The sequence below is a fragment of the Spinacia oleracea genome, chromosome 6 (assembly GCF_020520425.1).
Source record: "Spinacia oleracea cultivar Varoflay chromosome 6, BTI_SOV_V1, whole genome shotgun sequence".
In the NCBI taxonomy this organism is placed as follows: domain Eukaryota; kingdom Viridiplantae; phylum Streptophyta; class Magnoliopsida; order Caryophyllales; family Amaranthaceae; genus Spinacia; species Spinacia oleracea.
This window is the reverse complement of record NC_079492.1, coordinates 101746754-101773849: the sequence shown is the minus strand read 5'-3', so window position 1 is coordinate 101773849 and position 27096 is coordinate 101746754. Positions and strand designations below refer to the sequence as shown.

The window sequence follows — 27096 nt, the reverse complement described above, 5'->3', positions numbered from 1 at the left end:
AATTTTTATGCGATTCGTTCATAAAACTTGCACACACAAAGCAATGGACGCTTCGTGTTACCCTTAAGGGGTGTTGTATAGTGCGGGCATGCGACGACGAGCAAGGGAGCTCGCCGCCCGTGCGGCACGAATGCAATGAGCAAGGGCGTAGTGCACGAGCACAAGGCAGCAGCCCTGCCTTGTGTCGTGGGCCACGAGCTATGAACAAATGGGCATGGGCGAAAGGCAAGCCAAGGCAGTCGCGTGTGGGCAGCAAGCGAGCTGCGCCACAACGCGCACTGCCTCGCGCAAGAGCGCGCAGCCTCGCGCGCAGCGAGCGCAAGCTCGCGTGCCACGAGCGCTGCGCCCAGCGTTGCTCGCGCGCACAGCGAGCGATGTCGCGCGCCCAGCGAGCGATGTCACGCGCCCAGCGAGCGATGGCGCGCGCCCAGCGAGCGATGGCTCGCGCGCCCAGCGAGCGATGGCTCGCGCGCACAGCGAGCGCTGGCGAGCGCGCACTGCGAGCGATGGCTCGCGTGCGACGAGCGCTGGCGCGCGCGCAGCGAGCACCACAGCGTGCGATGGCTTGCGATTGGTAGAGCAGCAGCTATGCGACGAGCGCATGGGCTGCGCGCATATGGCCAGCAATGGCTGTATGCGTGCGGCCCATGAGCGTGCAATGCGTAGGGTGTTTGCGTTACGATTAGATCGTTTTGAATGTTTAATTTGAAAATTAATAATTTAAATTATTTTCTTGGATTTTAATTTTGAATATTGTAATTATAATAAATGTTATTTATTCTAATTATTTTACTAAAATTAAAATCATGAATTAATTTAAATAACGACTGAAATTAAATTAAACTTTTTGGATTTAATTATAAATTTATATGAGCTTTAAATTTTAATTAAAATTGTATGTTTCCGGTTAGACTAGAAATACATTTTTATGTTTAAAATTAGTAAAGCATATGAATTTATTGGTTTAAGTGGGAGCGCTTTTTAGTCATAAACTCTTGATTAGGTATACAAATCCTTAAGGTTAAAACAACTTGATTAGAATTAATAAGGACTGAATAATTGGTAGATTATTGGTGCCCTTGATTAATTGCTGCAAATATTTACGTGATGCATAATGTGTTTTACTAACCAGCTAAGTGGGCCATTCATGATAATGAATGGGTGAATGGTATATATTGTATATGTACTGTTTTGCAGGTTATGAAGTGACTAGTATGGCCCAAATAGGATAGAAAATATGGTCTGCGTACCATTAATTTGAATGTAATTGGTCTAAAGTACCAAAGTTATTTTTCAATTCAAATATGGTCTGCGAACCATCAAATAGTTGTAATTAGTTATAGCTTATCCTATTTAAAGAAAATGGTGCCTCCCACGGAGATTTTCAAGACGGACTTTGAAGTCAAAGCTTCAAGATGAAGTCGGGCCATACTAGATCACATTTATCTTATGCATGTTTAAGTTATTTATTGCTTTTAAATATGTCTTAAAATGCATGAGATCAAAAGCTTGATTATGTTGCATGATTAAGGATTTTAGTTCACTTAAAATCTAACCAACATAGTAAGAGCCTTAAGTTCCAAACTTAAAAATTGAGTTAAAAGGTGCCATGCCAAAATATACACTTGCTTGGATATCCTTTACATCAATCTAGTAATAGTTTTCGCTCAGCGAGGTGTTACTTATTGGTCCTAAAGGGGCAAGGTACACAAATAATTGTGAGTACATGTTAGTTTTGGTGAAACTCAACGATATAAGTAAGGAGTCCTTTTATGTCGTGGCAAAATCGATAGGTTTACCTAATAAGTTCTTAGACGTACCTATCAACCAAGAATAGTTTCTAGACTATTAGCAAAAGGATTTTGCTTACCTAAGATGTTCTAGGATTAAGTCGACAAACTGTGCTTAGTTCTTCAATGATTTTAGGATCTTGGAATCATTTTATTCACACCTGCCGGAACACATAACTTGAATAAAATGCTTAATAAACATTGAATTATGCATGTATGCTAGAATTTAAGTTTATTAAGAGAAACTGTGAATGGTTATTTATTTGTTTATTCTTTTCAATTGTAGTTTTTAATATGGCAAACAACAATTCATTCAACATTCGATCAATTCTCGAAAAGGAGAAGTTGAACGGGAAAAACTTCCTTGACTGGCAAAGGAACTTGCAAATAGTTCTTATGCAGGAAGAAAAGGAGTATGTCCTAGATGAGGCGATGCCCGAAGCCGCAGGCGACGGGGTCACTCAGGCAGCCCTCAATCGTTGGATTGATGCCAACAAGGATGTGAAATGTCTAATTCTTGCCACCATGAGTGCGGATCTGCAGAAAACGTTCATCAACTCAGATGCTTTCACAATCATCAGTGAGTTGAAGAACATGTTCCAAGATCTGGCTCGAGTCGAAAGATTCGAGACTCATAGGCAAATTCTTGAGACCAAGCTTAAGAAAGGCGAGCCCGTAAGTCCACATGTTCTCAAAATGATTGGACTCATTGAGAATATGAGTCGGCTGGATCAGCAATTTTCTCAGGAAATGGCTATAGACACCATCCTCCATTCTCTTCATAGCGGGTATGATCAGTTCAAACTGAACTACAATATGAATAGTCTGGACAAAACGCTCACTGAGCTTCACGGTATGCTGAAGACCGCTGAAAAGACGCTCAAAAGTGATAAGCAGGATGTGCTTATGCTGCGTGGGGGCAAGTTCAAGAAATCTGGAAAGAAGAGGAATGCTAAGAAAGGTGGCAACAAGGCCAGCCCAACTAAGCAAACTGGCGCCAAATCTGTAAAGAGGAAGGTCAGTCAACCCACTTCTGAATCCGAATGCTTCTACTGCAAGAAGAAGGGGCATTGGAAGAGAGATTGCTTGAAGCTAAAGGAAGATCAGAAGAACGGAACAGTCGTTCCATCTTCAGGTATTTTCGTTATAGACTGTATACTTGCTAATTCAACTTCTTGGGTATTAGATACAGGTTGTGGCTCACACTTATGTTCCAATCCACAGGGACTAAGAAGAAGTAGAAAGTTAAGCAAGGGTGAAGTCAACCTAAGAGTGGGAAATGGAGCACGGATTGCTGCATTAGCTGTAGGAACTTACTATTTGTCGTTGCCCTTGTTAGGTTATGATACATATGACATTTACATAGATCATGCGGAAACAACCATTAACCCAGGAAACATATTATTTACACATAATCATATAGCATAATTAGATGCATACTCTTTGTTGCGTGCCTTCCCTAGCTGCGCCCGAACCGAACAAGAACAAGTCTTTTAGGACTCCAAATGTCGTCCCTCCGTAGATAGTCCACAGCACGTCCGGATCCGCCTTAAGATTGACCAACTAGAACCGCCCTTAAGGTACTAGAAAATTCGGCACTTTTATGAGCAAGATGTGTTTTAATTTTCTCTCAAAAAACTCACTTTTGAATACTTTGAAACTTGTGTATAAATTATGACCCCTAGGCCTTTATTTATAGAGTTATGGAAAAGGAATCGTAATCCTAGTAGGATGCGAATTAATTGGAATTAGAATCCTACATGAATTCTATTTAATTAATTTATCCAATTAGGAATAGACATTTAATCATACACTGACTCTTGCAGATTCAGGAATCATGCATGAGCACAAACTCACACACACACGGCAGCCACAAGGGCTGCCCATGCGTGCGAGCAGCAGCCCGCGCAGCACGGCCCACGCAGCCGTGGCCCTTGGCGCGCGCTGGGCCTGCCTTGCGGTAGGCCTGGGCGCTGCCTTGGCTGGGCTTGTGGCGCGCACGCTTGCTGGGCGATGGCCCCGGCTTCGTGCTGGGCCTTCGTCCGGCAAGCCTCGTCCGATGCTAATTCGTACGATACGCTTCCGATTAAATTTCCATTTCCGGAATCTATTTCCGATACGAACAATATTTAATATTTCCGATTCCGGAATTAATTTCCGTTTCGAACAAATATTTAATATTTCCGTTTCCGGAATTATTTTCCGATTCCGGCAATATTTCCGATTCTGACAATATTTCCGTTTCCGGCAATATTTCCGATTCTGGTAATATTTCCATTTCCAATAATATTTTCCGATACGTACCATGTTTCCGTTTCCGGCAACATCTACGACTTGGATAATATTCATATTCCCGATACGATCCATATTTCCGTTTCCGGCAATATCATCGTTTCCGGAGTATTCATTTCTTGCCTGTGACGATCTTAGCTCCCACTGAAACCAAGATCCGTCGGTTCCGAATATTCATAGATGGAGTATTTAATGCCATTAAATACTTGATCCGTTTACGTACTATTTGTGTGACCCTACGGGTTCAGTCAAGAGTAAGCTGTGGATTAATATCATTAATTCCACTTGAACTGAAGCGGCCTCTAGCTAGGCATTCAGCTCACTTGATCTCACTGAATTATTAACTTGTTAATTAATACTGAACCGCATTTATTAGACTTAACATAGAATGCATACTTGGACCAAGGGCATTATTTCCTTCAGTCTCCCACTTGTCCTTAGGGACAAGTGTGCATTTCCTAATTCCTTTGTCGCTCGATGCTTGCTCTTGAACATAAGGTAAGAGTTGTCATCCTTATTATGTCCAGAGGTGTTCCTCGGTTTCAGAGTTCAACTGATCAAATAAACAGATAATCATAGCCTATGATTCATCCGAGCACGGCCATGCATTTCACAGTTTCTAGCTCTCCGAGTGGCCTTGTACAACTTTTAAGCATCTCATCCCGATTTATGGGAGGACAATCCCAATCTTGCGATCTTGAGATTAGACTTCGTTTGATAGGTGATTACCTGAGCGTTGCCTTTATAGCCTCCTTTTACGGTGCGACGGTTGGTCAACGTCAAAGCAACCAGTTCTCAAACAAGTAATCTCAAATCACTCAGGTATTGAGGATTTAGTGTCTAATAATTTAATGAAATTTACTTATGACAGACTTTCATCTCTTACAGTAAAGTTTCATAGGTCTTGTCCGATACTAGTCTTCCCAAAGTAAGTATCTATGCAAATGATTATGACATTGCCATGTTCACATAGTTCAAGAAACAGAACTACTAGTCATCTTGCATTCTAATCGTCTAACGTTTTCTATGCGTCCAATTTTATAGAAAACTCCGATTAGGGACCATTTTCAACCTTTGACATTCAAGTTCACTTGATAGACATTTCTTAGTCACAGGACTGGTCCTGACAGTCTATCTTGAATATATCGTCAAGTTGAAGGGACTCATCATTTAATAAACCACAAATTAAATGGAAAAATGAATTCCTTTCATTTATTGTGAATGATTAACCAATAATGTTTTACAAAGATTTAAACTCTAAAACTTTAAAACATTAAACAGAGACATCAAAGCCATTCTCCAATATGCTTGATTCCCATAGCTGCAGTGTGCGAGTTGTGCTTCGCTTGCGGCAGAGGTTTAGTTAATGGATCTGATATGTTGTCATCAGTTCCAATTTTGCTTATCTCGACTTCTTTTCTTTCAACGAACTCTCGTAGAAGGTGAAATCTACGAAGTACATGCTTGACTCTCTGGTGGTGTCTAGGCTCTTTTGCCTGTGCAATAGCTCCGTTATTATCACAATACAGGGCTATTGGTCCTTTAATGGAGGGGACTACACCAAGTTCTCCTATGAACTTCCTTAGCCATATAGCTTCCTTTGCTGCTTCATGTGCAGCAATGTACTCCGCTTCAGTTGTAGAATCCGCAATGGTGCTTTGCTTAGCACTTTTCCAGCTTACTGCTCCTCCGTTGAGGCAGAAGACAAACCCAGACTGTGATCTGAAATCATCTTTGTCGGTTTGGAAACTTGCGTCCGTATAGCCTTTAACAATTAATTCATCATCTCCACCATAGACCAGGAAGTCATCTTTGTGCCTTTTCAGGTACTTCAGAATGTTCTTGGCAGCAGTCCAATGCGCCTCTCCTGGGTCTGACTGGTATCTGCTCGTAGCACTGAGTGCGTACGCAACATCCGGGCGTGTACATATCATAGCATACATTATTGAACCAATCAATGATGCATATGGAATCCCATTCATTCGTCTACGCTCATCAAGTGTTTTTGGGCACTGAGTCTTGCTTAGAGTCATTCCATGAGACATGGGTAGGTAGCCTCGCTTGGAGTCCGCCATCTTGAACCTATCAAGAACCTTATTGATATAAGTGCTTTGACTAAGTCCAATCATCTTTTTAGATCTATCTCTGTAAATCTTGATGCCCAATATGTACTGTGCTTCTCCTAGATCCTTCATCGAAAAACATTTCCCAAGCCAAATCTTGACAGAGTTCAACATAGGAATGTCATTTCCGATAAGCAATATGTCGTCGACATATAATACTAGGAAAGCAATTTTGCTCCCACTGACCTTCTTGTATACACAAGATTCGTCCGCGTTTTTGATGAAACCAAAGTCACTGACTGCTTCATCAAAACGTATATTCCAGCTCCTGGATGCCTGCTTCAATCCGTAGATTGACTTCTTTAGCTTGCATACCTTTTTAGCATTCTTTGGATCCTCAAAACCTTCAGGCTGTGTCATAAACACAGTTTCTGTTAAAACGCCGTTTAAGAAAGCAGTTTTGACATCCATCTGCCATATTTCGTAATCGTAATATGCAGCGATTGCTAACATTATTCGAATAGACTTTAGCATTGCAACTGGTGAAAAGGTTTCATCGTAATCCACACCGTGGACTTGCCTGTAACCTTTTGCAACCAATCTAGCTTTGAAAACTTCAAGTTTCCCATCCTTGTCCTTTTTCAGTTTGAAAACCCATTTGCTTCCAATGGCTTGGTAGCCATCTGGCAAATCGACCAAATCCCATACTTGGTTTTCAGACATGGAGTCTAATTCAGATTGCATGGCTTCTTGCCATTGCTTGGAGCTAGGGCTCGTCATAGCTTGCTTGTAAGTCGCAGGTTCATCACTTTCAAGTAATAGAACGTCATAGCTCTCGTTCGTCAAAATACCTAAGTACCTTTCCGGTTGAGATCTATATCTTTGCGATCTACGCGGGGTAACATTTCTAGATTGACCATGATTCTCACCAGATTCTTCTAAAGATCTCTGAGTTTCATCCTGAATGTCATCTTGAGCATTCTCTAGAGTTTGTTGTTCGACTCGAATTTCTTCGAGGTCTACTTTTCTCCCACTTGTCATTTTGGAAATGTGATCCTTCTCCAAAAAGACACCATCTCGAGCAACAAACACTTTGTTCTCAGATGTATTGTAGAAGTAATACCCCTTTGTTTCCTTTGGATAGCCCACAAGGATACATTTGTCAGATTTTGGATGAAGTTTGTCTGAAATTAATCGTTTGACGTATACTTCACATCCCCAAATCTTAAGAAAAGACACATTTGGAGGCTTTCCAAACCATAATTCGTATGGAGTCTTTTCGACAGCTTTAGACGGAGCTCTATTTATAGTGAGTGCAGCTGTATTTAGTGCATGTCCCCAAAATTCTAATGGAAGTTCGGCCTGACCCATCATTGACCTGACCATGTCTAGCAAGGTTCTGTTCCTCCGTTCTGACACACCGTTCCATTGTGGTGTTCCAGGAGGAGTCAATTCTGATAGGATTCCACATTCTTTCAGATGGTCATCAAATTCATAGCTCAGATATTCACCGCCTCTATCAGACCGCAGTGCCTTGATCTTCTTGCCTAATTGATTCTCTACTTCACTCTGAAACTCCTTGAATTTGTCAAAGGATTCAGACTTATGCTTCATTAGGTAGACATAACCATACCTACTGAAGTCATCAGTGAAAGTGATAAAGTAGCTGAAACCACCTCTAGCATTTGTACTCATTGGTCCACATACATCTGTATGGATTAAACCCAATAGTTCATTTGCTCTTTCTCCAACTTTAGAGAAAGGTTGCTTTGTCATTTTGCCAAGTAAACATGATTCGCATTTACCATAATCCTCTAAGTCAAATGGTTCTAGAATTCCTTCCCTTTGAAGTCTTTCTAAGCGTTTCAAGTTTATATGGCCTAATCGACAATGCCACAGATAGGTGAGATCTGAATCATCCTTTTTGGCCCTTTTGGTATTTATGTTATATACTTGTTTGTCGTGATCTAATAAATAAAGTCCATTGACTAATCTAGCAGATCCATAAAACATCTCTTTAAAATAAAACGAACAACTATTGTCTTTTATTATAAAGGAAAATCCCTTAGCATCTAAGCAAGAAACTGAAATGATGTTTTTAGTAAGACTTGGAACATGGAAACATTCTTCCAGTTCCAAAACTAGCCCGGAGGGCAACGACAAATAGTAAGTTCCTACGGCTAATGCAGCAATCCGTGCTCCATTTCCCACTCGTAGGTCGACTTCTCCCTTGCTTAACTTTCTACTTCTTCTTAGTCCCTGTGGATTGGAACATAAGTGTGAGCCACAACCTGTATCTAATACCCAAGAAGTTGAATTAGCAAGTATACAGTCTATAACGAAAATACCTGAAGATGGAACGACTGTTCCGTTCTTCTGATCTTCCTTTAGCTTCAAGCAATCTCTCTTCCAATGCCCCTTCTTCTTGCAGTAGAAGCATTCGGATTCAGAAGTGGGTTGACTGACCTTCCTCTTTGCAGATTTGGCGCCAGTTTGCTTAGTTGGGCTGGCCTTGTTGCCACCTTTCTTAGCATTCCTCTTCTTTCCAGATTTCTTGAACTTGCCCCCACGCACCATAAGCACATCCTGCTTATCACTTTTGAGCGTCTTTTCAGCGGTCTTCAGCATACCGTGAAGCTCAGTGAGCGTTTTGTCCAGACTATTCATACTGTAGTTCAGTTTGAACTGATCATACCCGCTATGAAGAGAATGGAGGATGGTGTCTATAGCCATTTCCTGAGAAAATTGCTGATCCAGCCGACTCATATTCTCAATGAGTCCAATCATTTTGAGAACATGTGGACTTACGGGCTCGCCTTTCTTAAGCTTGGTCTCAAGAATTTGCCTATGAGTCTCGAATCTTTCGACTCGAGCCAGATCTTGGAACATGTTCTTCAACTCACTGATGATTGTGAAAGCATCTGAGTTGATGAACGTTTTCTGCAGATCCGCACTCATAGTGGCGAGCATTAGACATTTCACATCCTTGTTGGCATCAATCCAACGATTGAGGGCTGCCTGAGTGATCCCGTCGCCTGGAGCTTCGGGCATCGCCTCATCTAGGACATACTCCTTTTCTTCCTGCATAAGAACTATTTGCAAGTTCCTTTGCCAGTCAAGGAAGTTTTTCCCGTTCAACTTCTCCTTTTCGAGAATTGATCGAATGTTGAATGAATTGTTGTTTGCCATATTAAAAACTACAATTGAAAAGAATAAACAAATAAATAACCATTCACAGTTTCTCTTAATAAACTTAAATTCTAGCATACATGCATAATTCAATGTTTATTAAGCATTTTATTCAAGTTATGTGTTCCGGCAGGTGTGAATAAAATGATTCCAAGATCCTAAAATCATTGAAGAACTAAGCACAGTTTGTCGACTTAATCCTAGAACATCTTAGGTAAGCAAAAGCCTTTTGCTAATAGTCTAGAAACTATTCTTGGTTGATAGGTACGTCTAAGAACTTATTAGGTAAACCTATCGAATTTGCCACGACATAAAAGGACTCCTTACTTATATCGTTGAGTTTCACCAAAACTAACATGTACTCACAATTATTTGTGTACCTTGCCCCTTTAGGACCAATAAGTAACACCTCGCTGAGCGAAAACTATTACTAGATTGATGTAAAGGATATCCAAGCAAGTGTATATTTTGGCATGGCACCTTTTAACTCAATTTTTAAGTTTGGAACTTAAGGCTCTTACTATGTTGGTTAGATTTTAAGTGAACTAAAATCCTTAATCATGCAACATAATCAAGCTTTTGATCTCATGCATTTTAAGACATATTTAAAGCAATAAATAACTTAAAACATGCATAAGATATTTGTGATCTAGTATGGCCCGACTTCATCTTGAAGCTTTGACTTCAAAGTCCGTCTTGAAAATCTCCGTGGGAGGCACCATTTTCTTCAAATAGGATAAGCTATAACTAATTACAACTATTTGATGGTACGCAGACCATTTTGAATTAAAAAATAACTTTGGTGCTTTAGACCAATTACATTCAAATTAATGGTACGCAGACCATATTTTCTATCCTATTTGGGCCATACTAGTCACTTCATAACCTGCAAAACAGTACATATACAATATATACCATTCACCCATTCATTATCATGAATGGCCCACATAGCTGGTTAGTAAAACACATTATGCATCACGTAAACATTTGCAGCAATTAATCAAGGTCACCAATAATCTACCAATTATTCAGTCCTTATTAATTCTAATCGAGTTGTTTTAACCTTAAGGATTTGTAGACCTAATCAAGAGTTTATGACTAAAAAGCGCTCCCACTCAAACCAATAAATTCATATGCTTTACTAATTTTAAACATAAAATTGTATTTCTAGTCTAACCGGAAACATACAAATTTAATTAAAATTTAAAGCTCATATAAATTTATAATTGAATCCAAAAATTTAATTTAATTTCAGTCGCATTTAAATTAATTCATGATTTTAATTTTAGTAAAATAATTAGAATAAATTTCATTTATTATAATTATAATATTCAAAATTAAAATCCAAGAAATTAATTCAAATTATTAATTTTAAAATTAATTAAAATTACGTGAACTGAAATTTTCAAATTAAACATTCAAAACGATCTAATCGTAACGCAAACACCCTACGCGTTGCATGCCCATGGGCCGCACGCACACAGCCATTGCTGGCCATGTGCGCGCAGCCCATGCGCTCGTCGCATAGCTGCTGCTGTCTCATCGCAAGCCTCCGCACAGCGCCCCATCGCACGCGAGCTATCGCTCGCAGTGCGCGCGCGAGATCGCTCGCTGGGCGCGCTGGCTCGCTCGCTGTGCGCGCGAGCCATCGCTCGCTGGGGCGCGACATCGCTCGCTGGGCGAGCGACATCGCGCGCTGCGCGCGCGAGCCATCGCTCGCTGGTGCGCGACATCGCTCGCTGGGCGAGCGACATCGCGCGCTGCGCGCGCGAGCAGTGCTGGGCGCAGCGCTCGTGGCACGCGAGCTTGCGCTCGCTGCGCGCGAGGCTGCGCGCACTTGTGCGAGGCAGCGCGCGTTGTGGCGCAGCTCGCTTGCTGCCCACACGCGACTGCCTTGGCTCGCCCTTCGCCCATGCCCATTCGTTCATTGCTCGTGGCACACGACACAAGGCAGGGCTGCTGCCTTGTGCTCGTGCACTACGCCCTTGCTCATTGCATTCGTGCCGCACGGGCGACGAGCTCCCTTGCTCGTCGTCGCATGCCCGCATTATACAACACCCCTTAAGGGTAACACGAAGCGTCCATTGCTTCGTGCGTGCAAGTTATTTGAACGAATCGCATAAAAATTTAAAATTTATATTTAAAATTAATGACAAATTAATAAATATTATTAATTTCATAATTTTAGGGCGAAAAATCGAAAATTTATTATCCAATTGATTTCCGATTGATATGGATTCAAGTCTAGGTCATAAAAATTTAAAATTTATCGTAAATTTACAATTTTTATGGTGGTTTTTAATCATAGGTTTCTAATTAAATTACAATTAATTATGAAAATCAAATTAATTCTAAATTATTCTAATTTTCAACAAATTAATCATAATTACAAATTAGATTGCATAATTAACAAGACTAGGCATTCAAACTTGTTAAACATATGCAGTAGGTCAATCAAAAATTCAAGATTTATCAACAGGAATCGCAAATATTTAATTTAACATCTTAAATTTACGAAATTTTGCATTCGAAAAACTAAAACCTTCGAAAAGTCATAGTTAGGCTTTGAATTTGAGAATTCTGGGTTCGGCAGAAAAATACTGTTTTTGTCAAAATTTTAGAATGCCTTTTACATGCGGAATTGACACAAAAATCACTCAATTCGGATGAGTAATGAAGAAACTGCCGAAAAACTGCGTACATATAATTAAATAAACGCAATTTGCAATTAATTAACAATTACGAAAATTAATCACCCCTTTTAATTCTTGCAAATTTGTAATATTTAACCATGTTCATGCAATTTAGATTATGAAAATAATAAGGGGCTCGTGATACCACTGTTAGGTTATGATACATATGACATTTACATAGATCATGCGGAAACAACCATTAACCCAGGAAACATATTATTTACACATAATCATATAGCATAATTAGATGCATACTCTTTGTTGCGTGCCTTCCCTAGCTGCGCCCGAACCGAACAAGAACAAGTCTTTTAGGACTCCAAATGTCGTCCCTCCGTAGATAGTCCACAGCACGTCCGGATCCGCCTTAAGATTGACCAACTAGAACCGCCCTTAAGGTACTAGAAAATTCGGCACTTTTATGAGCAAGATGTGTTTTAATTTTCTCTCAAAAAACTCACTTTTGAATACTTTGAAACTTGTGTATAAATTATGACCCCTAGGCCTTTATTTATAGAGTTATGGAAAAGGAATCGTAATCCTAGTAGGATGCGAATTAATTGGAATTAGAATCCTACATGAATTCTATTTAATTAATTTATCCAATTAGGAATAGACATTTAATCATACACTGACTCTTGCAGATTCAGGAATCATGCATGAGCACAAACTCACACACACACGGCAGCCACAAGGGCTGCCCATGCGTGCGAGCAGCAGCCCGCGCAGCACGGCCCACGCAGCCGTGGCCCTTGGCGCGCGCTGGGCCTGCCTTGCGGTAGGCCTGGGCGCTGCCTTGGCTGGGCTTGTGGCGCGCACGCTTGCTGGGCGATGGCCCCGGCTTCGTGCTGGGCCTTCGTCCGGCAAGCCTCGTCCGATGCTAATTCGTACGATACGCTTCCGATTAAATTTCCATTTCCGGAATCTATTTCCGATACGAACAATATTTAATATTTCCGATTCCGGAATTAATTTCCGTTTCGAACAAATATTTAATATTTCCGTTTCCGGAATTATTTTCCGATTCCGGCAATATTTCCGATTCTGACAATATTTCCGTTTCCGGCAATATTTCCGATTCTGGTAATATTTCCATTTCCAATAATATTTTCCGATACGTACCATGTTTCCGTTTCCGGCAACATCTACGACTTGGATAATATTCATATTCCCGATACGATCCATATTTCCGTTTCCGGCAATATCATCGTTTCCGGAGTATTCATTTCTTGCCTGTGACGATCTTAGCTCCCACTGAAACCAAGATCTGTCGGTTCCGAATATTCATAGATGGAGTATTTAATGCCATTAAATACTTGATCCGTTTACGTACTATTTGTGTGACCCTACGGGTTCAGTCAAGAGTAAGCTGTGGATTAATATCATTAATTCCACTTGAACTGAAGCGGCCTCTAGCTAGGCATTCAGCTCACTTGATCTCACTGAATTATTAACTTGTTAATTAATACTGAACCGCATTTATTAGACTTAACATAGAATGCATACTTGGACCAAGGGCATTATTTCCTTCAGCCCTCCGGGCTAGTTTTGGAACTGGAAGAATGTTTCCATGTTCCAAGTCTTACTAAAAACATCATTTCAGTTTCTTGCTTAGATGCTAAGGGATTTTCCTTTTTAATAAAAGACAATAGTTGTTCGTTTTATTTTAAAGAGATGTTTTATGGATCTGCTAGATTAGTCAATGGACTTTATTTATTAGATCACGACAAACAAGTATATAACATAAATACCAAAAGGGCCAAAAAGGATGATTCAGATCTCACCTATCTGTGGCATTGTCGATTAGGCCATATAAACTTGAAACGCTTAGAAAGACTTCAAAAGGAAGGAATTCTAGAACCATTTGACTTAGAGGATTATGGTAAATGCGAATCATGTTTACTTGGCAAAATGACAAAGCAACCTTTCTCTAAAGTTGGAGAAAGAGCAAATGAACTATTGGGTTTAATCCATACAGATGTATGTGGACCAATGAGTACAAATGCTAGAGGTGGTTTCAGCTACTTTATCACTTTCACTGATAACTTCAGTAGGTATGGTTATGTCTACCTAATGAAGCATAAGTCTGAATCCTTTGACAAATTCAAGGAATTTCAGAGTGAAGTAGAGAATCAATTAGGCAAGAAGATTAAGGCACTGCGGTCTGATAGAGGCGGTGAATATCTGAGCTATGAATTTGATGACCATCTGAAAGAATGTGGAATTCTATCAGAATTGACTCCTCCTGGAACACCACAATGGAATGGTGTGTCGGAACGAAGGAACAGAACCTTGCTAGACATGGCCAGGTCAATGATGGGTCAGGCCGAACTTCCATTAGAATTTTGGGGACATGCACTAAATACAGCTGCACTCACTATAAATAGAGCTCCGTCTAAAGCTGTCGAAAAGACTCCATACGAATTATGGTTTGGAAAGCCTCCAAATGTGTCTTTTCTTAAGATTTGGGGATGTGAAGTATACGTCAAACGATTAATTTCAGACAAACTTCATCTAAAATCTGACAAATGTATCCTTGTGGGCTATCCAAAGGAAACAAAGGGGTATTACTTCTACAATACATCTGAGAACAAGGTGTTTGTTGCTCGAGATGGTGTCTTTTTGGAGAAAGATCACATTTCCAAAATGACAAGTGGGAGAAAAGTAGACCTCGAAGAAATTCGAGTCGAACAACAAACTCTAGAGAATGCTCAAGATGACATTCAGGATGAAACTCAGAGATCTTTAGAAGAATCTGGTGAGAATCATGGTCAATCTAGAAATGTTACCCCGCGTAGATCGCAAAGATATAGATCTCAACCGGAAAGGTACTTAGGTATTTTGACGAACGAGAGCTATGACGTTCTATTACTTGAAAGTGATGAACCTGCGACTTACAAACAAGCTATGACGAGCCCTAGCTCCAAGCAATGGCAAGATGCCATGCAATCTGAATTGGACTCCATGTCTGAAAACCAAGTATGGGATTTGGTCGATTTGCCAGATGGCTATCAAGCCATTGGAAGCAAATGGGTTTTCAAACTGAAAAAGGACAAGGATGGGAAACTTGAAGTTTTCAAAGCTAGATTGGTTGCAAAAGGTTACAGGCAAGTCCACGGTGTGGATTACGATGAAACCTTTTCACCAGTTGCAATGCTAAAGTCTATTCGGATAATGTTAGCAATCGCTGCATATTACGATTACGAAATATGGCAGATGGATGTCAAAACTGCTTTCTTAAACGCCGTTTTAACAGAAACTGTGTTTATGACACAGCCTGAAGGTTTTGAGGATCCAAAGAATGCTAAAAAGGTATGCAAGCTAAAGAAGTCAATCTACGGATTGAAGCAGGCATCCAGGAGCTGGAATATACGTTTTGATGAAGCAGTCAGTGACTTTGGTTTCATCAAGAACGCAGACGAATCTTGTGTATACAAGAAGGTCAGTGGGAGCAAAATTGCTTTCCTAGTATTATATGTCGACGACATATTACTTATCGGAAATGACATTCCTATGTTGAACTCTGTCAAGATTTGGCTTGGGAAATGTTTTTCGATGAAGGATCTAGGAGAAGCACAGTACATATTGGGCATCAAGATTTACAGAGATAGGTCTAAAAGGATGATTGGACTTAGTCAAAGCACTTATATCAATAAGGTGCTTGATAGGTTCAAGATGGCGGACTCCAAGCGAGGCTACCTACCCATGTCTCATGGAATGACTCTAAGCAAGACTCAGTGCCCAAAAACACTTGATGAGCGTAGACGAATGAATGGGATTCCATATGCATCATTGATTGGTTCAATAATGTATGCTATGATATGTACACGCCCGGATGTTGCGTACGCACTCAGTGCTACGAGCAGATACCAGTCAGACCCAGGAGAGGCGCATTGGACTGCTGCCAAGAATATTCTGAAGTACCTGAAAAGGCACAAAGATGACTTCCTGGTCTATGGTGGAGATGATGAATTAATTGTTAAAGGCTATACGGACGCAAGTTTCCAAACCGACAAAGATGATTTCAGATCACAGTCTGGGTTTGTCTTCTGCCTCAACGGAGGAGCAGTAAGCTGGAAAAGTGCTAAGCAAAGCACCATTGCGGATTCTACAACTGAAGCGGAGTACATTGCTGCACATGAAGCAGCAAAGGAAGCTATATGGCTAAGGAAGTTCATAGGTGAACTTGGTGTAGTCCCCTCCATTAAAGGACCAATAGCCCTGTATTGTGACAATAACGGAGCTATTGCACAGGCAAAAGAGCCTAGACACCACCAGAGAGTCAAGCATGTACTTCGTAGATTTCACCTTCTACGAGAGTTCGTTGAAAGAAAAGAAGTCGAGATAAGCAAGATTGGAACTGATGACAACATATCAGATCCATTAACTAAACCTCTGCCGCAAGCGAAGCACAACTCGCACACTGCAGCTATGGGAATCAAGCATATTGGAGAATGGCTTTGATGTCTCTGTTTAATGTTTTAAAGTTTTAGAGTTTAAATCTTTGTAAAACATTATTGGTTAATCATTCACAATAAATGAAAAGAATTCATTTTTCCATTTAATTTGTGGTTTATTAAATGATGAGTCCCTTCAAATTTGACGATATATTCAAGATAGACTGTCAGGACCAGTCCTGTGACTAAGAAATGTCTATCAAGTGAACTTGAATGTCAAAGGTTGAAAATGGTCCCTAATCGGAGTTTTCTATAAAATTGGACGCATAGAAAACGTTAGACGATTAGAATGCAAGATGACTAGTAGTTCTGTTTCTTGAACTATGTGGACATGGCAATGTCATAATCATTTGCATAGATACTTACTTTGGGAAGACTAGTATCGGACAAGACCTATGAAACTTTACTGTAAGAGATGAAAATCTGTCATAAGTAAATTTCATTAAATTATTAGACACTAAATCCTCAATACCTGAGTGATTTGAGATTACTTGTTTGAGAACTGGTTACTTTGACGTTGACCAACCGTCGCACCGTAAAAGGAGGCTATAAAGGCAACGCTCAGGTAATCACCTATCAAACGAAGTCTAATCTCAAGATCGCAAGATTGGGATTGTCCTCCCATAAATCGGGATGAGATGCTTAAAAGTTGTACAAGGCCACTCGGAGAGCTAGAAACTGTGAAATGCATGGCCGTGCTCGGATGAATCATAGGCTATGATTATCTGTTTAGTTGATCAGTTGAACTCTGAAACCGAGGAACACCTCTGACATAATAAGGATGACAACTCTTACCTTATGTTCAAGAGCAAGCATCGAGCGACAAAGGAATTAGGAAATGCACACTTGTCCCTAAGGACAAGTGGGAGACTGAAGGAAATAATGCCCTTGGTCCAAGTATGCATTCTATGATAAGTCTAATAAATGCGGTTCAGTATTAATTAACAAGTTAATAATTCAGTGAGATCAAGTGAGCTGAATGCCTAGCTAGAGGTCGCTTCAGTTCAAGTGGAATTAATGATATTAATCCACAGCTTACTCTTGACTGAACCCGTAGGGTCACACAAATAGTACGTAAACGGATCAAGTATTTAATGGCATTAAATACTCCATCTATGAATATTCGGAATCGACGGATCTTGGTTTCAGTGGGAGCTGAGATCGTCACAGGCAAGAAATGAATACTCCGGAAACGATGATATTACCGGAAACGGAAATATGGATCGTATCGGAAATATAAATATTATCCAAGTCGTAGATGTTGCCGGAAACGGAAACATGGTACGTATCGGAAAATATTATCGGAAATGGAAATATTGCTAGAATCGGAAATATTGCCGGAAACGGAAATATTGTCAGAATCGGAAATATTGCTAGAAGCAGGCCGTGGCAGCGCGCACAGCGCGCGCAGCGCGCGCAGGAGCTACGTGGGCTTGTAGCTCGCGTAGGCCTCGCTGCGTGGGCTGCTGCTCGCACGCACGCGTATGGGCGGCCCATCGTGGCTGCCGTGTGTGTGTGCGTAAGTGTTTGTGTTCATGCACGATTCCTAAAACATGCAGAGTTCGGTTAATGATTAAATTCCTAATTCTATTTGATAAATTAATTAATTAGAGTTCTTGTAGGATTCTAGGTTTAATTAATTTGTATCTGAATAGGATTCCAATTCCCTTTCCATACCCCTATAAATATGTGGCCTAGGTTCACAATTTATAACGAGTTTCAAAGTATTCAAACTGAGTTTTTGAGAGAAAAATTCAATCACACATCTTGCTCAAAAGTGCCGAAAATTCTAGTACCTTAAGGGCGATTCTAGTTGGTCAATCTTAAGGCGGATCCGGACGTGCTGTGGACTATCTACGGAGGGACGACACTTGGAGTCCTAAAGACTTGTTCTTGTTCGGTTCGGGCGCAGCTAGGGAGGGCACGCAACAAAGAGTATGCATCTAAATTATGCTATATGATTATGTGTAAATAATATGTATTCCTGGGTTAATGGTTGTTTCCGCATGATTTATGTAATATCATATGTATCATAACCTAACAAAGGTTAGCTTCCCTTTCTTAACATCAATAACTTCCCCCGCAGTATGAAGGAATGGTCTTCCTAAGATTATTGGAATCTGGGTGTCCTCTACTATGTCAAGCACAACAAAGTCTACAGGAATATAAAATTTACCTACTCTCACGGGGACGTCTTCTAAAACACCTAAGGGGTATTTAATAGAATGGTCGGCCATTTGAAGTGTAATGGTGGTACATTTTAATTCTCCCATGTTCAACTTTTTGTAAATAGAGAGGGGAATGACGGACACACTGGCACCTAAATCACATAGAACCTTATCAATGAATAAAGCACCTATATGACAAGGGATGGAGAAACTACCGGGGTCCTTTAGTTTAGGAGGAGACTTGTTTTGTAACATAGCACTACACTCCTCAGTTAGAGCCACTCTCTCTACACCACCAAGATCCCTTTTCTTAGTGATTAATTCCTTTAAATATTTTGCATACATAGGAATTTGAGATATTAAATCAGTGAAAGGAATCGTTACCTCAAGATTCTTGACCATAGCCAAGAACTTACCGAACTGTTGATCAACCTTTGTTTTCTGCATTCGATGAGGAAATGGTAGTGTAGGTGCAAAAAGGGGAGAATCAGTGACCTTCTCCTTGCCGCTTTCCTTCTTCTTTATTTCATTCTCAACACCCGGGATTTCAACCCCTACATCCACATTCTTGCTTTCAACATATGTCTCTTCACCAGACTGATGATCACCCTTTGACTTATATTGTCGATGTGGAAATGGCAATCGAGGAACAAAAGGGCGAGAATCATCAATACCCTTCTCCTTGACTATTTCCTTAGTCCTTCTAGCCTCCTCTCTCCCCTTTTCAATATCTATAAAATTAGTAGGTACCAAGGGGGCATCATATGTAGTACCACTCCGAAGAATAATGGCACAAGCACTCTCTCTAGTGTGATCTTGAGACAACATAGATTGCCCTGGAAGTTTACCCGGTTGCCTTTTTGACAAAGTATCAGCGAGTTGAGCAACTTGGTTCTCCAACATTCTATTTTGATTCTTCAACTCCTTTATGCTCTCATCGTGGTTCTTTTGAGCAATCTCTGAGGTCTTCTGCATATTCGCTATGAGCTTATACAAATCAATCATGTTAGGCTCTGGAGTGGCATTGCTCTGCGGAGGTTGTTGCTGATAGCCTTGGTGCGGAGGTCTATTAAACCCTAGGGGAGCATTATGTGAGGCTCCTTGTTGAAATGGGGGCCTAGAAACATGTGGTTGAGGTGGATGGAACTGTGGTTGTGACCATTGTTGATGGGGTTGAGGATTCTGAACATTGTCGCCTCGATATGAGAAATTTGGATGATTCCTCCAACCCGGATTATATGAATTGGAATATGGGTCATTAGGTTGCCTCTGTTGAAAAGAATTCACTTGCTCCATTTGTGTGGTATCCTGCGAACTATAAGAGCACTCATGACCAAAGTGACCTTGAATTCCACATACTTCGCAGTAAGAAGTTGTCACTGGAGCTACACTAGACATAGCATTGATACTCATTGGGGGAGTACCAGACTGAGGGGCCTTCAAAGCATCGATCTTCAGGTTCAAGGCTGCCACTTGTGAGGACAATAGAGCATAAGCATCGACATCCAATCTTCCCTTCTTAGATGTGGATCTGGTGGTGCTGTAATGGTTGGCAGCTAAATTGGCAAGAAAATCATAACCTGCATCCACTTCTTTGTCAAGAAAAACACCCCCAGCAGCAGAATCAACCGTGTTCTTTGTTTCATCTTGCAAACCATGGTAGAAAATCTAAACCAAGAACCATTTTTCAATGTTGTGATGCGGACACGACCGCTGCAAAGCCTTGAATCTATCCCAGGCTTCTCGAAGTGATTCACCAGGTTCTTGAGTGAATGTAGTCAGCTTATGCCTTATTTCAGCAGTCTTGATGGGTGGAAAGAATTCTTCTAGAAAGGCCTGTGAAATAGCACTCCACTCTGTCTCCTTGACATCATGTCTGAGCCTTATCACGAAGGCTAAAACCAAACAACATGACTTTCAATTGGTCTTGAGTGACCCCTTGATGCTTAATAGTACCACACAGTTGGTTGAACCTCTGCAAATGGTTGGTGGGTTCCTCAGATGGATGGCCACCAAATTGACTTTGTGAGACCATGGAGATTAGAGCGGGCTTGATCTCAAAGTTGACTGCATCAATAGTTGGCATTGTGAGCCCAGTCGGAACACTATTCGAGGAGGGAACCCCATATGATTTCAGGGATTTAGACATCGTGTGACTCGGTGGAGTCTGTGAGTCTTGGGACCCTGACTGCTTCTTCTTTTTCTGTTGCTTTTTTAGTTGACGAAGGGTCTTTCCAAGATCGGGATCGGGAGGAACCAAGGTGCCCGTTCTGGCAGACCTGGGCATAAACAACAACGAAAGAAAACGCAGTGAGATTTGCCTCAATTGGAACTGAGAGTTCCAATGAGACAATGGAAACAGTTCAAATAATCAAACTAAAACTAATAGAATATAGCCGTCTCCCCGGCAACGGCGCAAAAACTTGATGAGTTAAAAAGTGATACCGCAAGTGCACGGTGTCTGTTGTTAGCAGATACTTAGCAAATACGGGTCGATCCCACAGGGAGACAAGTTCTATTAGTTTTTGCCCAATTATACGAACTATTTCAATAACGAAAGTTGAGTTTGAGTATTAACTACTAAAGCTAAAGCAATAATAAAAATGCGTAATTTATCAATGAATTAAAGGTCTAGGGCGTCTGTTCGGTTCACCATGCTTATGCCAATCCAATAACACAATTCAATTCGACAACGAATAAACTAGGCCGAGTAATTAAAGTACATGCTAATCCTACGGTCGGGTCTTAACACTTTCAATTCAACATATGCAGTACGATCGCTAACATAATCAGAATTGCCAATTGTACAAAGCCTCTAAAAACACGATCTTTCAATTCTAATTCCTATTAGCTAGATAATTAATCCATGAAATTGGCCGATAACATGAATCAACGATTAAGAACAAATCAATTGGAATTACTCAATCATAATCTATAAATTAACGAACTTTAATGCATAACGATTATGGTATAAACATGGCTTCCCTTACTTAGCCCTAGAAAAAGACTACTCGCTCATAATTAATTTAACAATCATGAAACGAATAATAATAATGGAATTCATAATCAACGAACGAATTAATCTAAGGAACGAAAAATAATAAATTTGAATTAGAGAAAAAGAAATTATGAAATTACCTTAGATTGATGAATGAATGAATTCAGAAAAGCGTTCGACAATAAAAATAGAAAAATAAAAATAAACATTCAAAGAATTCTAAGGAAGAAAAATAACATAAGATAAGAGCCCTAGGAATATAATTCCCTTCAATATTTATAGGCTTCCTATTTCTGAAATAATAATAAATAAATAAATGAGAAAATAAAAATAGAAGTCGTCAACGATTGGTCGATGGCATGAGAGACATACACAATATGGATTCGTCGGCCTGGACGCACTGTGGGCGCAGCACTTCGCTGTGGGCAAGCCAGCAACTGCTTAGTGAAGCGTGAGTGAGATGTGGGCGCAGCAACCCTTGCTGTGGGCGCAGCACTTCTTGCTGTGGGCGCAGCACTTGGCTGTGGGCGCAGCACTTCGCTGTGAGCATGGCAGACGATGTTTAGTGAAGCGACGGGGTGCTGCGGGCTGGGTGCGGCCACAAAGCTCTAGATATGAGCATAAAGCACTTCGATGTGGCCACATTGCACGATTCAAGTACGATGTTGCGACGATGCTTCCCACATTACCAAGATTTTATGGCGAGCATCAGAAACTAGCTTCATGTCATCCAAAATAACGAATTGCCTCGATGGCCGAATAAATCAAGCTAAGTGAACCGGAACTTCTGCAAATCATTTCCGAAAACTTCGTTTTCCGATCAAACACGACGTTTTCAATACGAACCATCCGATAGCCATTCGACCCACCTCTAAATCTCCAGAAACATCCAAATGATTGTAAAATCACCTGAAATATCAAAGAAAACACAAACGGAGCGTAATAGAGTACGATAACGACGACTTATGCAATAATGACTCTAAATGCAACTAAAATGAGAGGAATGCCTAGAAATGCAACCTAAATGAGCCTAAAATACCCTATATAAATATGATTCATCATGCATCCTAAAGCACATCTCGTACTCCACCGCTTCTAGCTTAACGCGAGCAGTGATTTTCGATGTTTTCGCATCTTTCCAAGTAGAGCCCTTCGCAATATGCCCACAAATTGTTCTGATTGACGAGTTGATGATAAACCCTAAACCTGTATGAATCCAAATCTCCTTCCCAATTATTGAAACCCTAAAAACCCTAAAAAAATTCTCATCCATGGATGAGAATCAAGAAGCTTGAAAACTCTAGGAAAAACCCAAATAAATTGGGAGCAACCCAAGAATAAATTGGGAACAAAACAACGGAAAAAACAAAACAAGACAATACATAAAGAGAAAACAATGAAAAAAACAAGAATAAGGGTCCGAAATAGTCTAATTTCCGAAGAAATTAGACTATTTCCGGCCTAAACGGCAAAGAAAACTGAAACCCTAAAAGATGAGAGAGAAGAGAGAAAAAGGGGAGAGAGAGGAGCGGCTAAGTTGTCAACTTAACTTAAATGAATTTTAACAATTAGTTAAGATAAATTATTTTTGAAAGTGTGTCAAAATATAGCAAAATTGATCTCTATTTATAGATCTTGAAATTTTATGACCGTTGGTATATTTTTTTATATTTTTATTAATTATTTACAGCAAAATTAGCCCTTACAAGATTATAGCCGTTGCAAATTTCAAACAATTTTTTGATTGGTTTAAATTCTGACTATGACAAATGTCACACGGCCATTGGACCGTTGACTGCACATGGTCAGCACAAAGGGGATCTTAACCCTTTTTTTTGGAGTAATTTGCATGCTTAACGGATACTTGTACCAATTTGCATGCAAGTGGGTTACTTTTTGCCTGCAAATTACAGCAAGTGGGGCCCAATAATTTCGGTGAGCAAACAACAAAAATGGAACGCCGTGCGAGCATTTTTTCATTTCCTCGCGGGCATTTTCCAGTTAACCCATTGTTGTAGGCCGTGTTTTTTTTTTCCCTCACGTTTTTTGCTCGTGGGCAAATTTTTTACCCATTGATGGGAGTGCTCTAAGGTTGGCTACGATTACACGGATTTATTTAACTTTTGAAGAAATTAAATTTAAATAAAATCAAACTCAAGTAAAATGAATGCGTAACTCCTAACGTTTTCACTATTCTGCTGCTATGACATATACTTTAACTGTGTTTGATTCTTGTAAAGAGCAAAAATAACCAATTTTGAAATTTTGACATACCATTTCATGAGATCATTTAAGTCATGAAAAGTTCAAAATATTGGATGTTTTTTCACATTATCTACGATTTTTTGGTTGCCCGTTACCTTTATCGAAACTATCAGATAATCAATTGTCCTCATTATCAAAAAAGAGTTGGTTGTTGGAAATATAATTTTTTTATTTATTATGTACTATATATTTTATGATTACACAAGGGCATACAATAAGCTTAACGATACTAGAAAATATTTACCTGTCTCCAAATGAATTTCTTTATAATCGTATGTCTAAACCTGTTAAATAGTAATATCCAAAATTAATAACTCTTTACGTTGTAATAAATTGTTTAGATTTCAATAACTTCAAAAAGCTAGATTTAAATAACTAACTAAGTTTGACTATGTTTACACGAAATCATTTAAATTTTGAAGAAATTAAATTTAAGTAAAACCAAACTCAAGTAAAATAGATACGTAATTTCCAACATTTTCATAAACATCTAAGTTGTTTGCTTCTTGTTATAACGCAAAATGACGACCCACCACCAAAATTGGAAAACACAATGTGTTATAACTTTATCTATGATTAAAAGAATCATTTCACCTTTTTAAAAAATCACATTCAGAATTCTCAACCTCGTTAAAATTAGACAAAAATATTTTTGTTTGCAATGACTTACTTGCTGATACCCCTTGCTACAATGGTCACTACTATATTGATATAACATATACTCTAACTGTGTGTGCCAGTGTTCGATTCTTGTCAAGAGAAAATAAAACAAATTTTTAATTGTGACAAACCATTTTTATGGGATCATTTTGGTCATGAAAAGATCAAAATGGTGATGTTTTTCTTCACCTTTAACTATGATTTTTTAAGTTAAAAGATATGAGTATCAGTACATGCATTTTCTTTCATTATCCATAGATGAATCATATGAGTACATGCATTTTTTTTCAAGACATAACAAAAAGTTTTCTGATGAAGCTACACATGATAATTAAACTCAAAGTCTAAACTTCATTGTTTACAACAAATATATTTTTTGAAAACCATTATATTATTCATAATATCTGAAGCTTAAACTACATCTACGAGTTTCTGATACACAAAAGATTGTTCGTTGCACGCATCTGTCATTACATTTCACATCATATATTGTCGAAATAGCATATCGTTACTGCCATATAACTGGATGAAAAAATAAATAAAATTGGATAAAATTTATGAATAAACTCACAAATGATCCCATAAAAAGATTCAATACATAAAGAAAGGAAGTATTGTTTATTATATGATTCCGTAAATACTAAAAAGAAACCATAAAAACAATAGTAACATAAAACAACAATTGCCCAAAGAAAAAAAAAAGATCCACATATAAAGGATCAAACGCAAGTCTAGGGGCAGTGTAAAGATGATCATATAAACTTCGTTGTAACCAGTTTGGCAAGGGGTATCAGCACATCCATTTGTGCTAGAAAATATATAATATATTTGATATTTTGAGAATGTAGATAAGGTTTTATAAGCAGCGAATGTTTAGATTTCATAATACATAAAATGATCCCACGTATTAAAATACATACTTATAAAATTTAATTTTCATTAAAAAAGTATACGAAGTACTTCCTAGTAAAAATATAATAAAAAAGATTTTTTTGCCAATAACCCTTTATTGAAATAGGACCGAAGATTGTATTATTATCTACGATTAAAAAGGATGATTTCCCCTTTAAAGAAATCCTATTTTGAATTCTCAAACTCCATAAAATTATATTAAAAAGTTTCGTTTGAAATGACATATGTGTTGATCCCTCTTGCTAAAGGGGTCACTACTACACTGTTATAACATCTACTCGATCTAACTGCGAGAACCCGTACTTGATTATTGACTAGAGAAAAAATTAAGTAAATTTTTAATTGTGACAAACCAAATTATGGGATCATTTTAGTCAATAAAACATCAAACTTAATATTGAATGTTTTTTCACCTTTAACTATGATTTTTTGGTGAATCGTTATCTTTATGGGGACTATCTGATAATTAATTTACCTCATTATCAAAAAAGAGTTGGTTGTTAAAAATATAATTTATTTTTTAAAAATTATATACTACATATTTTTATGATCACACAAAGACTTACAATAAAACTTAATGATACCAGAAAATGTTTACCAGTCTCCAAATGAAATTTTTATTACCGTATGTCTAAACCTGTAAAATAGTAATATTATCCAAAAATAATAACTCCGTACGTTGTAAATGAATTATTTAGATCAAACTTCGAAGAGTTAGCCTTTAATTACTAAGTTTGGCTAAGATTACACAAGATTATATAACTTTTGAAGAAATTAAATTTAAATAAAGATAAACTCAAGTAAAATAGATGTGTAACTCCTAACATTTTCATAAACATCTACTCAGTAGGTTGTTTATTTCTTGTTATAATACAAAATTATGACCCACCACCAAGATTAGAAAAGATAGCTAGAACATATGAATGTATTATAATATTATCTACGATTATAAATGATCATTTCACATTTACATAAATCATATTTAGAATTCTCAAACACGGTAAAATTAGATTATAAGATTTATGTTTGCAATGACTTACGTGCTGATACCCCTTGCTACAATGGTCACTACTAAGTTGTTACAACATCTACTCTAACTGCGCAAACCCGTGTTCGATTCTTCTCAAGAGGATAAATAACCAAATTTTTAATTGCAGATCAAAACCCTTTTACGAGATCATTTTAGTCATGACAAGATCAAAATATTAGATGATTTTTTGGTTACTCGTTTCCTTTATGGGAAATGCACTCATTGCTTTTATGGGGAATTAAAGATTATTATTGCTGATTGCTGGGAACTTAAAACAAATTTGAAATTCAAAATTAAAATTTCAAAATACATTTCAAATTTCAGTTTGAAATTTTCAAAAGAGATAAATCTTTTAAAATTGAGGTGGCATATTATAAGTGGTGGTGTGCAAGAGCATCTTGCAACACCTTGTTTACTTCTATCATCTTCCCCTAATTTACAACAATTTCACTTGTCAATATTCAGTCCCAGACCCCAACTCTTGTGGAGTGTTTCCCAGGGGTGGCATGGCCTTAGCAACTCGTTTGCAACAAGGACTTATTTAATTAGCATTTCAGAAACAAGAAGTTTCGCGCTGAGAAA

General features: G+C 38.9%; 1 non-coding gene across 1 annotated transcript; it reads left to right on the top strand.

The window, feature by feature from the left end:
* Nucleotides 1-20339: 20339 nt before the first annotated feature.
* Nucleotides 20340-20445, top strand: LOC130464672 (small nucleolar RNA R71). The gene has a single exon (XR_008925034.1). It is a non-coding gene; the product is annotated as a small nucleolar RNA R71 (small nucleolar RNA).
* The last annotated feature ends 6651 nt before the right edge of the window (nucleotides 20446-27096 follow it).